Here is a 13299-nt window from a genome sequence, read left to right as displayed (position 1 = left end):
GTAAATTATGTGGTGGGATTTGAGCCTGAGTATGAGTACTCAGCACATTTAGCTCTTAACCCATTGTACCAAGTCAGCTCCTATTAAAGGAGCTGGTATTTCCTTTTGGGTTATGCCTCTCATCCCCACCCCTTAGTCTAATCCTGTAATATGACCTACAGATTCTTTCTTTCATTTATTTTTTTTACTATTAATATGGCCAAGTTTTCAAAGATGGTCTGAATGAATGGTTTGGCAATGTGTGAAAGAGATTAAAATGGCTGTTTATATTTACACCAGTTAGCCTGAATTGGCCAATGGGAATTCTGGACACATTCATCTTGGCCAAACAGTGAAACTGTTTTGGGAACCTTTTAAAACATCTACCAAGAGCTGTTCTTTCCTGTTCACATTTGTCAGCCATTTTATTTTCTGTTGAAAATGATTCATATTGTCCAAGGTTTCCAAGGACTGCACATGATTGATAAATTCCACAATCCTTGGAAATCCCACAGAAAAAAAAAAGAAATGGAGCAAAACTTTTAGCAGCCAATTTTCCTCCTCCCCATTTCACATCTTTTCCTCCCACATGCTCCCCCACTCCATATAACCCTGGCTATTTTACATAGCACTGTTCTCCTCCTGTTTGTTATTGCTACTTTAGACACTGGCACAGAGAGCATGGCCTCTTCGGATGCCAGCTGTAGTCTGGCAACACAAACTGAAAAAAACAATCTGACTTTTTGAGGGATTTCCCATCCATAAACACACATACACAAACACACACACACATGCATACACACACACACGCATATACACACACACATATATCCTTTCATCCATCCCCAACCCCCATAATTAGTAAAATTAGTAGTTGTGGAAAAGGTTGGTATGATTGAGCTTCACGTTGAATTTTTCACATACAAGAGGGGTATCACCTCATAAAAGATATCTTAGCTGGGCCTCCTTGAGGTCAGGAATTATTTTATTTTTATCTTTGTCTAAGATTAATATAATTTATGTTCTAGGCAAATTAGAACCTTCTCTTGCTCTCTTTGTTTTTCTGTACTCTCCTGTCTCGATACCCTGGCTTATGCTGGCTCCTTTACCTAGGAATGGACTACCTTTACCCAAGTATTTATCTGTTGTGCTCTTTTCTTTCCTACAAGACTTTGTCGTTCAGTAGAGTGCTAGGCTAAGTGTCGGGAAAACCTGAGTTCAGATCCTGTTTCAGATATTTACTGACTGTGTAATGATGGCAAGACATTTAACCTTTACATGCCCAGTTTTCTAACATATACAGTGGGGATGGATAACAGCGCCTCTCTCCCTGGTTGTTGTGAGGATCAAATGACATGATAGTAAAGCATTTAGCACAGTGCCCAAGGCATAGAAAGTGGTGTATAAATGTTGTTGTTGTTGTTGTTGTCTTCCAAGTCATACCGCCTTCTTCCCATTCAGTAAATTCCAGTATTTCCCTATTAGTTTTAATGTCAAATATAAAATCCTTTGACTTTTAAAGACAGTCATATCCTGGACCCCTCCTACTCACATCTTACTCTCTACCACATACTCTGCAGTCTGATAACTCTGGTCTCCAAGCTCTTCTTACTTTCATACAACATTCCACATTCTGTCTCCAAGCATTTCTATTGGCTGTTCCCCAGTCCTGGAATATTATCCCTCCTCATCTCCATCTTCTAGCTTCCCTTTATTCTTTCAGGTCAGGTTAAAATCTCACTTTGTGCAAAAAAAAAAAAAAAGTCTACCCAAATCATAGGTGCCTACCCTTTAAGGTTACCTGAAATTTATCCTGTTACATTTGACTTATATATTGTTTCCCCTATTAGATTGAGCTCCTTGATAGCAGAGCATGGTTGAGGTTTTTTTGTTTATTTGTTTGTTTGTTTTTTTGGTCTGTCTCTATTTTTACCTTTCTTTGTATTCCCAGCATGTAGCAAAATGCCTGACATATATAGTAGGTGCTTAATAAATACCTATATACTCTCTCTGATCTTCTGAATCTATTCATATCCCATACCTTATAGATATCTCACCTGAAATTGATCCTATATCTTGTAGAAATCTTCCAACTCGACATATTTTTAAAAGGAACTGTTTCCTCCAAACTTATGTTCTCTTTCTGAATTTCCCTTCTGCTATAAAGAGCACCAAGATCTCCCTAATCATTCAGACTCACAACTGTAGGGTCAATCCTAACTCCTTGATCTCCTTCAACCCAGACATCCCATGGCTCCCTATTTCTCCCTTCATTCAGCAACATAATATCTTCTTCCTTCATACATTTCCAGTTTTCTTCTACCTTATTTCCTCTTTACACTCTATGATCCAATAGATGATCTCCACTCCTAGAATGATCCATCTGTCCTCTAGCCTCTACCTTTAGGACATAGCTTGAAGCCCAATTTCTATAAGAGACCTTTCCCTACCCCCTCCTCTATTTAGTACATTTACTTTTTAGATTACCATTCATCTACTCTATATCTATTTTTGTAAGTTATTTATATGTTGACTACCCAATTAGAATATATGTTTCAGGAGAACAAGGACTATGTTTTGCCTTTCTTTATAAACTCAGGACTTAGCAAAGAGCCTGACATTTAGTAAGCTCTTAATTTTACTTATTTTTTAAATTTATATTTACTTCTTTTTGTTACATTAAAATACTTTGTTAACTCCCTCCTTCTCTCCCCTCTCTTCCATTAGAAAAGGCATCATTTTACAAAATAATATGTGTATATTTATAAGACAATGTCTTACTTATTTCTACTCATTAGGTTATTTTTTTCCTCTGAAGATAGACACACACACAAGTAAGTCTTCAGACAATATTTCTATATATAACATTCTCCTGGTTTTTTCATTTTTATTCATAATTTCAGTTAGGTCTTTCCATGTTTTTCCCAAAATTTATCTTTCTTATAGCGCTGTAATATTCCATTACACTTATATGCTACAACTCATTTAGCCATTCCCCAATTTTTGAGCATCCCTTCAATTTCCAGTATTTTGCCACCACAGAGAATTGCTCTAAATATTTTAAAATATATAGGTTATTTTTCTTTTTCCCTGATCACCTTAGGAAATAAACAAAATAACAGTATTTCTGGGTAAAAAGGTATATACAGTTTTGTAACTCTTTAAACATAATTTCAGATTATTCTCCAAAATACCTGGATTGGTAAAATGAAGGGATAAGACAAAATAGTTTTTAAGCTTTCTTCTAGCTCTAAATCCTATGATCTTTTGTAAGTTTGATATCTTACTGTGGATTAACCCCTCTTTATCTGACTTTAATTGCTATTGAAAATGCAAGGTAGCAACTACAGTAGTATCACAGTGGTTGGGTAACATGGAATTTTAAACTAGAGCTAAGTACACATTACTTAGAGCTAAAAAACAGGAAGTGTGGTTACATTATTCAAATTTACCTGGAATATTTCCATTGGATTAGAAACAATAATCATTTTATATAACTTAAAATATTGTAAATTCTAGTAAATGCCACTGCTTTAGAGAATTAATTAGTCACATCAAATAGGATCTAGTTCTGAAGCTGTGTATTTATTTCAAAAAAATGAAAATGAATTATTAAATATATTTTGACCAGAGACACTCAAGGTGTGAAAATAAAATGACCCTTATTTCCTATAACCTAAGAAGGAAATAACTCTTCCTTAACTAAGAAGTTCCAGGACGTGAGTTAATTCACTTTCAGCAGATTGAGGTGGGAAAAGGGAAAAAAAGCACTTGCCAACTACTGGTGTGAAGGAGAGTTTGTTAATCTTTACCACATTTGCAATGAACACCTTCTCTTGTGTTTTTTTTTCTTCACTCTATTTGCTATAAAGATTTTTTTAATTGACATGCCAGAAATAATTAATAATTTCATATTATGGGTAAGAGAAGGAAACAAAACTTATTTTGCTTTTGGAGTTCAACTCAAATAAGATCATTATGTAATTGACTAAAAATAGCTTTTTTTGTGAAATGGCAAAAGGATAGTAGGTAGGAGAACTTTTTAACTTAGCACTATTTTCTATCTTTGCCTAAACACAGATACAATGAAGAAACTGACAGAAAAGGGGATAGATAAATACACTCAGTTTAAAAGGATAAGTGGGAAGAGTAAAAATGAGTAGGCTATACACCCACCTTTGTGAAAGCAAGAAGAAGGTATGTCCTGAAGAGACAGGTAAAGTAAGATGAGGATCAATGAGGCAACTCCCAACATACTTATAAAGAACTGAGTGAATTGGCCAGTTAATTCCATTAAAAATGAAATATGTCTGCTTGACTGAAAAAAAAAAGAAAGGTGACTGACCAAATATATCCTTATTTTCTAAAAATCTACAATGGTTTGGTATATGATTGTGATAGAATGCTATTACTCTATAAGAAATGATGAGCAGGATGATTTCAGAAAAACCTGCAAAGACACGTGAACTGATGAAGAGTGAAGTGAACAGAACCAGGAGAACACTGTACACAGTAACAGCAATATCGCACAGTGAGCAACTGTATTCTCTGCCATACTATGATCCAAGACAATTCTGAAGGACTTAACGATGAAAAATGCTACCCATCTCCAGAGAAACATCTGTTGGACTCTAAATGCAGATTGATACATGCTAATTTTAATTTAATTTTATTCATTTTTCTTTTGCAGAAGTTTGGTTTTCTGAGTATGCTCTCATAGCATGACCATTATCGAAGTAAAAATAATAAAATCTACTATTATTTGAAAGCAATTAATCATATTTATATATCACAATGATCCACTGTATTCCTTTTGGAGAAACGTCAGCCTTTTCTTTATAGGCTTACAAAATGAGGACAAATGAAAATTCAGTTATTTTGCTCTTCAGTTGTCCAAGTTATCTGTTTATCTGAATCAAGCAATAGCTGGAATGGAATTTAGCTTAAGATAAAATGGAGTTTCATTTTTCTGTGTTGAATCATTGTCATTTCATAATATACTCTGGTGACCTGTGCCAATTATTTAACTGTGGACAAATAGCTTGAATAAATAATGTATAATTAAGGTTCATTTAGAAGAGATAGTAAAGTTAACATGATCAAAATAATGCATTGTTGATAGAGCTATGAATTGGCTTCATTCAAATAAAAAAATTGGAATTCTAATTCTAATTCAAATGCAATTCAAAAAATAATTTGGAATTATCCTGGGAAGTTATTAAAGTGTTCATAACCTTTGATTCAATATTATAATTGTTAAGCATGTACTCTTCATTAATCAAGGATATGCCAAAATAGTCAATGTAGCACTTTTTGTGATAGCAAAAAAAAAAACTATCAGGGAAGTGGTTGCTCATGAAAGGATAGCTGAATAGAATATGGCTTATAAAGGTAATGGGATATTATTTCACCATGGGAAAAAAACAACAACTAGGAAGATAGAGAAATTTGAGGAAATATATTAGCTCATGAACAATGAAGAAAGTAGAACCCATAAAACAATATACACAATGTTCACTGCAATTAAAAGGGAAATGACTTTAAAGGGAAATGACATTAAAATACATCAAAAATCATATTAATGGGGGCAGCTGGGTAGCTCAGTGGATTGAGAGCCAGGCCTAGAGACAGGAGGTCCTAGGTTCAAATCTAAACTCAGACACTTCCCAGCTGTGTGACCCTGGGCAAGTCACTTGACCCCCATTGCCTACCCTTACCACTCTTCTGCCTTCGAGCCAATACACAGTATTGACTCTAAGATGGAAGGTAAGGGTTTAAAAAAAATCCAAAAAATCATATTAATGCAATGATCAATGTGGATTCTAAGAGGCTAAGGATGATATCTATTTCCCTTCTCTTGATGAAGACAGGTGGGACTACAAATGTAGAATGCTATCTGTACTGCAGCATATGACTGAAATACCGTTTGTTTTGCTTAACTGTTTTTCTCCAAAATATGTTCTCTTGGGGGTGGAGAAATTATTGTAAAATTATTGCTCTTTCCCCTAAAATTCCCTTCTCCTTTTGGTGAGTTCTTCCTTGAACTTCCATTTTAAGCTCAGATGACCCTGCCTTTCACTCTCCAAACTTTGCCATCATATCCCTGCGTGTGAGCCTCAGTTTCATCTTTCTTTAAGTGTTGTCTTCCCCAATTAGAATATAAACTCATTGAGGACGGGGATTTTCTTTCTTTTTGCTTAAATTTGTATCTGCAATATTTAGCGTAGGGAATGGCATATAATAAACATTTGAAAAATGCTTGTTGATTTGGCAGATACATACATGCATTTTCTGTGTATATGTGTCTGTCATGTGTGTGTATATGTGTATATGCTCGTGTGTATGTGACTTTTAAGAAAACAAGCATTAATTAAGAGATTACTCTGTGCCAGACACCATTCTAAGTGCTGCAGATAGAAATGCAAGCAATATAGCTATAGCTATTGCTATCTCTTGTTCATACCTGATATAGAGATATTTAGATGTATGTATACATGTAGGCATAGATAGATGTGTGCTTGTGTATGTACTTAAAAACAAAGGATCTTTTACATTAACTTGGCCTTCCTTTTTACCTAATGAAATCAAGAATATCTTACAAGGCAATATTTCTACACCTCATATGCATGGGGCAAGGAAGGTGCTTAATAAACATTTATTCATTGGTTTAAAGAAAGTATTGTTCATAATGAGAATCTCCCATATTCTCTTTTAAAGTACGGAAATACAATATAATCACACTTCTAACAAGTCAATTCAACAAACATCTATTATCTCTACTACATGCAGGTTTATATACCGACTGAAAAGCAGTAATAATTGGCAAACCTTGAAGTTTTATTTTTTAACTTTCTAAGAAAAAAAGCCCCATTCTTCCCTCTTTTCTGAAGTTTCAGCTTAAAAGCAGCTGACACTTTCTATACTTTTTTAAATCACTCAATTTCGATATGAATCTGCCTGCATGTCACCAAACCAGACATTTTATTTTTACCCCTTCTCACTAGGGCCAGATGCATGAAACAGATTATTTTTTTTTCCCTTCTCAGAAAATGTTAGCGATAAAAGTCATCAAACTGTAGACTCCCAAGTGTAGAAGGCAACTTTGAGAGACCTTCTCTAGTTCACCCCACTGTCTGCAAGAAACATACACCAACTATCTAAAACAGATCCACTTTGGTCCCATTTTTAGACTTCCAGGGGGGCAAAAAAGTCCTCACCCTTCTCTGGTATTCTGGTACTTAACCACACATCATTGTCAAGAAATTCTTCCCTGTAACTAACCTCAATCCTTCATTATTCTCTTCAAGATAATTCTTTTTTATTTTTTTTTCACATGTGGAGATTGAAACCACCCAGGAGGCTTTTCATAGACTTGAAGATACTGAAAAACCTCCTTAATTCTTAATGACTGATTCATACTTAGTGAACATTCCAGAGAAGCTAGGCTGCAGTAGGGTCTTGCTAAACAAATGAAACATGCAAGCAGGATTTTAAAGCTGTATGTTTAACCTACTTAGGAAAATAAACTGTTTGCAAAGGCTTCAGAAATAACATTCATGGAACAGCCATTGAAATGCTAATTGTTATCTTCTCTATTTCCTAAAGCAAACCTGGAAGACCCCTTTCCCCAGCAGCATTTTGTTATGTTAGGGGGTGACATATATTGGAAGGTATTTTAATTCTTCAATGCTTTCAGGCTATGTGATGTCACCAGTGTGGGTGATCCACCCACCGCATAGCCTGCAACCTCTCTTAGCTGATATGGTAGAAAAATTCATCACCCTGCAGCCATTCTGGTCATGAAGCTCTCCACATTTAACCAGGCTAGTCTTCAGATGGTGTGCATTCTTTTACTTAAAGCCTTTCCAGTTTAGCAGGAATTGATAGAACTTGTGCCACATTGGCCTGGCCTTTGCAAAGAGTCAGTTCTAGGTTGAGATGAGTCATCAGAATCGGACTTCCATAATAGGCACACAAGATATCATTCAGAGGTAATAAAACTTTATTACTTGAAATATGTTCTATATGTCAGAATTTTCACTTACTCATAGAATGACCTTCCTGAATGTCCCTCTGAATAAAAGAAAGTTTACTCCTTAAGCTTCCATTTTTTTAGGCTAGATAATCATAGTACCTTCTACACCATCTTCCTGATTCTTGCCAGAGTATTTGCCAAATTTGTTACAAACAAAAATCTTGGTTTTTCGTCCCCAGAGCAAGACCTATCAACATGGTCCCGTGAGGCTATGTTTAGTGCTTAAATGAATTTCACTGATATAGGGTACTCAGAGATGAGGAAACGTTCCCCATTTGGGCAGGTCGGCACATTCCTTACAATTTGCAGTCTTAGAAAGTTGCCTAGTTCAAGAAATGGTTCAGTAACTTGCCATTGATTACATAAAGTAGAAAAGCAGTATGATTTTGTATGAATAACTGGATTTGAAATAAAAAGATGGGTTCAAATCTCGTCTCTGCCTTGTCTTTCTACCTGTGTAACTTAAGGTAGATTGTTAAAATGAGGTTTTGATTTAGACCAAATGGTCTCTAAGGTATCTTCTAGCCGGGTCTACAACTCTGAGCAAAAAAGGGGGTGAATGGCTTAAGAGTTCCTATGTGTATCTCTGTCTTAACATCTACTGGATTGAAAAATATTATCTAGATCATGTGTGAAAATGATACGGTCATCATAGAACCATCACCGCTTCTGGGTCTACATGTAATAGGACAACAACAATCTATCTACTATATTCAAAGATCATACTGAAGAATTCCTTTGTTCACTTCTTTATTCGTGTTTTGTACCTATGTGTATTATTTAAGCATATGCCAGCATCAATGTGGTCCAGAGAATAAGAGTTAGACCATGATAGTTCATGGATTTCTCCATTTCAGGCAAAGAAGTCTACCAGCCATTCCCTAAATTTGACAATCCATCTCCCAATTTGAATGAATGAAATGTACTTCCTTTCCATGTCTGCCTCTTGAAATACAAGCTGCTTTAAAGGCATAGCTTATATGGTGCCTACTATTCAAAGCCTTTCCAGATTCATTCTTCGATTGCTCCATCCAAGACCATAGAAGCCTTCTTGAGAACAAGGATACTTGTATTGTTAGCTTTGCAAATGTATCACTTAATACATTGTCTTGAAAATATTAAGTGCTTAATAAGTGTCTATCGGATTTGCTAAGATAGGAAGATCTTAAGATTTATGGACAGAAAATATATAATATAAAATAACATCATAGAATTGGTTTATATTTAGAGCTCTAAATTACCTCTGTGGCCATCTAGTCCAGTTCCCTCATTTTACAGAGGAGAGAACTGAGTTCCAGAGAATCGTACCCAAAGTCACACACCTGACAAAATACTAGAGGTAAGATTCAAAGTCAGACTTCTCAGGCTCCAAGTATATTCTACATTCACTGTGCTATGTTATCATCCATATAGTCCAACATTAATTACCCTTTGTAAAAAAGAGAAAATTAAGCCCCAAAGAAGTTTAATGCCTAATCTAAGACACAGCTCATAAATGGAGTTGGTCCACAGCTGATTGTTAGATTTTTCATTACGACTCTATATACCTTGAAAATCAGCAAAGGCTATCATTCAAAATTTGATTTGTTGATTGTATCAAATTAAGAAAGTGATGGAGAAAAATGTTAATAATACAAATTAAATTTAAATGTATGTCTTCTTCCACCCCCACCCCCCCACCAAAGAATCTGTTGTTAAATTTATACCCTATTTAAGGCCCATTTAGTCAATGAGTGGCAGAGTTGGGATTTGGGCCCAGATATTCTAATTCCAAATCCACTGCCCTTTCTATGACACCCTAACTGTTCTATGCCTTGAATAATAATTTTTTCTGAAACACTAACTACAGCTTTTTGGATAGGAGTTACTGATCTGAATATTTAAATGTAATGATTATAGGTTTAGGGACTTGTCCTATGATTTCATTAGTGTAGGTTACTCCCAGATGAGGAAGTTTTTCTACTAGTGCAAATAATCAGCTTTCTGTAACTTATAAACATACAGGCATAGAACAGAGATTATGAATCTTTTTGTGTCATAGATGCCTTTGGCAGCCTAAGGAAACCTATGGAACCTTTCTCAAGATAAAGTCTTTTTTAAATAAATGAAATAAAATAGATAAGGTTACAAAGGAACCCAATTACCATAAAATATTATCCAGTTAGCTAACTATCCCTGTGTATTTTACAGATCTGAAGTTAAGAACTTCTATTTTAGAGTCACAAGCCAATATGTGACAGAGGTGAGTCAGATTACAATGAACAACAAAAAAAAATGAGAAGAATCTGAAACATCCAGAAATAAAATGGGATTGAAGGGGTAAAATGTTAAAAAAAATTTGTCCTACCTACAGGTCTACAGTTTTACTCTATGAACTGATTATGGAGACAGTAATTTTCATGGTCTATCTTAATATTGATATTAATTTTTCTGATTAGGCACAGATTCCAGGGGATCCACCATTCATTAGTGGAGGTGGCATTTGGCAGTCATTTAGCATAGGCTTGGCCAACAACTCAGCATACTCAAACAGATCAAGCTTAAGCAGTGATTTCTAACCTCTTTTGCCCATTCCACTGGTGACTGAGATAAGAAGATCAGAGTTCTCAATATATAGTGTGAGCCATATGATTATTAAAAAAAAACCTAAACCTTACTTTCTGTTTTAGAATTGATAGGCAGAAGAGTAGTAAGAATTAGGCAATAGGATAACATAGCTAGGAAGTATAAGATTTGAACTCAGGACCTTCTCCAGATCTAGTTCTCTATCCACCAAGCCACCAAGCTGCTCTGAGCCATATGATTTTATTGGAATAAACTATGTCTGTCAAATTTAGAATCCTAAATAAAAATTCTTGTATTTCTTAAGGCAAATGAGACCTGGCGTTCTGTCTGCAGCCTTGTTTAGAAGTTTTATACAACATACAAAAAGAAAAAGTCATCTTGGTTAGGTGGATCACTCCCAAGTTCAGGATTCTACCTGCTAGTAATCTGGATTTCACTCAAGGTGAAGCTGGCTGAGAGAATATCTGGAGAATGCCTGGAAGAAGGCATCATTCAGTCTGACTCCCTCATGAATTTGAAACCGCCACACTCTCTTGTTTCTTGAATATTAACAAGCATACAAATATGTGCCTATTGGAAAACAAGCTATATGTATTTTTTTTTCCCTGTGGCAGGGAGAAATAAATGTTTTTCCATTAAAATAGAACGTTCAGCACATAGTAGGAAGGGACGTCATTACATTTTAGTTGCGTTTTTTTAAGTCATCTCTTAATAGCAAACATCTAGAGCTTCTATTTGAATGTCAGCAAGCTGTTAATGGCAAGACTTTTGGAGGATATTCTGGGCTTGCTCTGTTCAACACATAGCACATGGTGATGGGATTGGCAGGTCATTTTCCCTTGGAAGGGAAATCATCAGAAAGCTTCCTTTCTGGAGCCGAGCCATCACTTGCACCAGAAGGCTGGTAGAAGGTGCTAGCCTACTTATTTTGAGTGTGAAATTGATGGTTTAGGAGAGAGTTTAAACCTTCCCAGAGGTTAAGACAGTTCTCTTTTTCACGAATTGGAAAAGGAGTTCAAACACCTTAAGGTTGATGAGTTAACCAACACCATAAAGTTAGAAAAGAGTATTGATGCTGAGTGAAGTGAGCAGAACCAAAGAACCATTTCTACAATAACATTTCTAAAGAAAAAAAAAACATTGACTGACCATGATTCCAGTGGACTGATTATGAAATATGCCACCCCACTTCCTGATAGAGAGGGTGCAGAATGCAACATACATGCCAATAAAGATAATTTGTTTTGCTTAATCATGCATATTTGTGACAGTAGTTTTATTTTTCTTTGAGGGAGAAGAAAAGAATCAGGCAGTTAAGAAGAAAAGAAAATATACTCTTGTTAGTGCCTCAAATTTTTTAAAAGAAAGCAGTAGTCATTTGGGGGCAGTGGAGAGTATGTTCTATTCACAATGTATGGAACCTGAATTTGAATGCTGGTTCCCTCTGCAGCTTAATATCTATGTGATTTTGACCAAACCTCTGGGTTTCAGTTTTCAGTTTTATTATCTGGAAAAAAAAATAAAGGGGATGGACTAGCTTGAAATCTAAGTTCTTCAAACTCCCAGTTGAAAAGAATCTATATTCTCTGAGTCATCGAGGTAAAAGGAGAATAAGCAGGTACGAGAGACCTATAGGAGAGTGTACGTGCTAGTTCCCAAGGCAGGCAGGTCATAACTATCTCCTTCCCTTGGTTAAAGGTCAGATGTCCGCTGTTGCTGCTCATATCCTAGCCATTTCAGATAAGCCCTTGCACACCAAAGGACACATTCCATCAGTGGATTGTGAAATAGAACACACCAGCAGCAGCAGCCCCAGTGCCTTGAAAACAGCAAGCTGGGCAAAGCTTCACAATTTGAATGCCTTCCAAATAGCTTGGCTGGCTCTCTGTAGCTACACATTTGAACCAGTGACTGAGCAGAGCTATGAAGTGTAACTAGCCCAGCAGAACCCCATGAGGCGTACAAGCAAATAGACACTCACTACCTCTGGCTACCACAAGCCACAGATTCGATTTGGTTATCTGCCTTATGAATTTATAATCGACAGGGTTTGTTATGAGTCCTTTTGTTAAAAGGGTGAAGACATTTCAGCTCTTGCTTTCGTTCCAATCTGGGGCTTCCACTTAGAGATCAGGAATTGAGCCTCAAAAGGGAAATCCAGTGGGGGTTATTTTTAACTCTATTAACATGCTGGCTTTAAAAAAAAATTCTAAGAGTACTCATTCCATTTATTCACCATTCAACAAATATTTCTAAAGCATCTAAATCTTAGGTCCTCTGATTTTACAGCAAAGGAGCCTGAGAAGAATAGTAGCTAGCATTTATAGAGCACTTAAAGATTTGGGAAAGGTTTTACGTATGTTATCTCATTTGGTCCTCACAACGAACCTGTAAAATGGGTGCTCTTCTTGTCCCTAGCTTATGAACAAGGGAACTGTAGCTCAGGGAAATTAGATGACTTTTCCAGGGTCTCAGAATTCATATCTGAAGTAAGATTTGAACTAAGATCTTCCTAATTCCAAATGCCTCTATCCATCTACTGCATCACCTAGCTGCCTTTATAATTTACAGTCAAAGAAGTTAAGGATGTAGCACCATATTGAAAGTAAGCGGCATCCGGTACTCTTCCCACTGCATCAAATGCAAGGCAATATGATGGATGCTAATAAGACAAAAGCAAAACCTAGACATCAGCAACAAAGTTGCTCCTCCACAGGCAC

The sequence above is a fragment of the Gracilinanus agilis genome, chromosome 5 (genome assembly GCF_016433145.1).
Source record: "Gracilinanus agilis isolate LMUSP501 chromosome 5, AgileGrace, whole genome shotgun sequence".
Taxonomy (NCBI): domain Eukaryota; kingdom Metazoa; phylum Chordata; class Mammalia; order Didelphimorphia; family Didelphidae; genus Gracilinanus; species Gracilinanus agilis.
Note: the sequence above shows the minus strand (reverse complement) of the source record.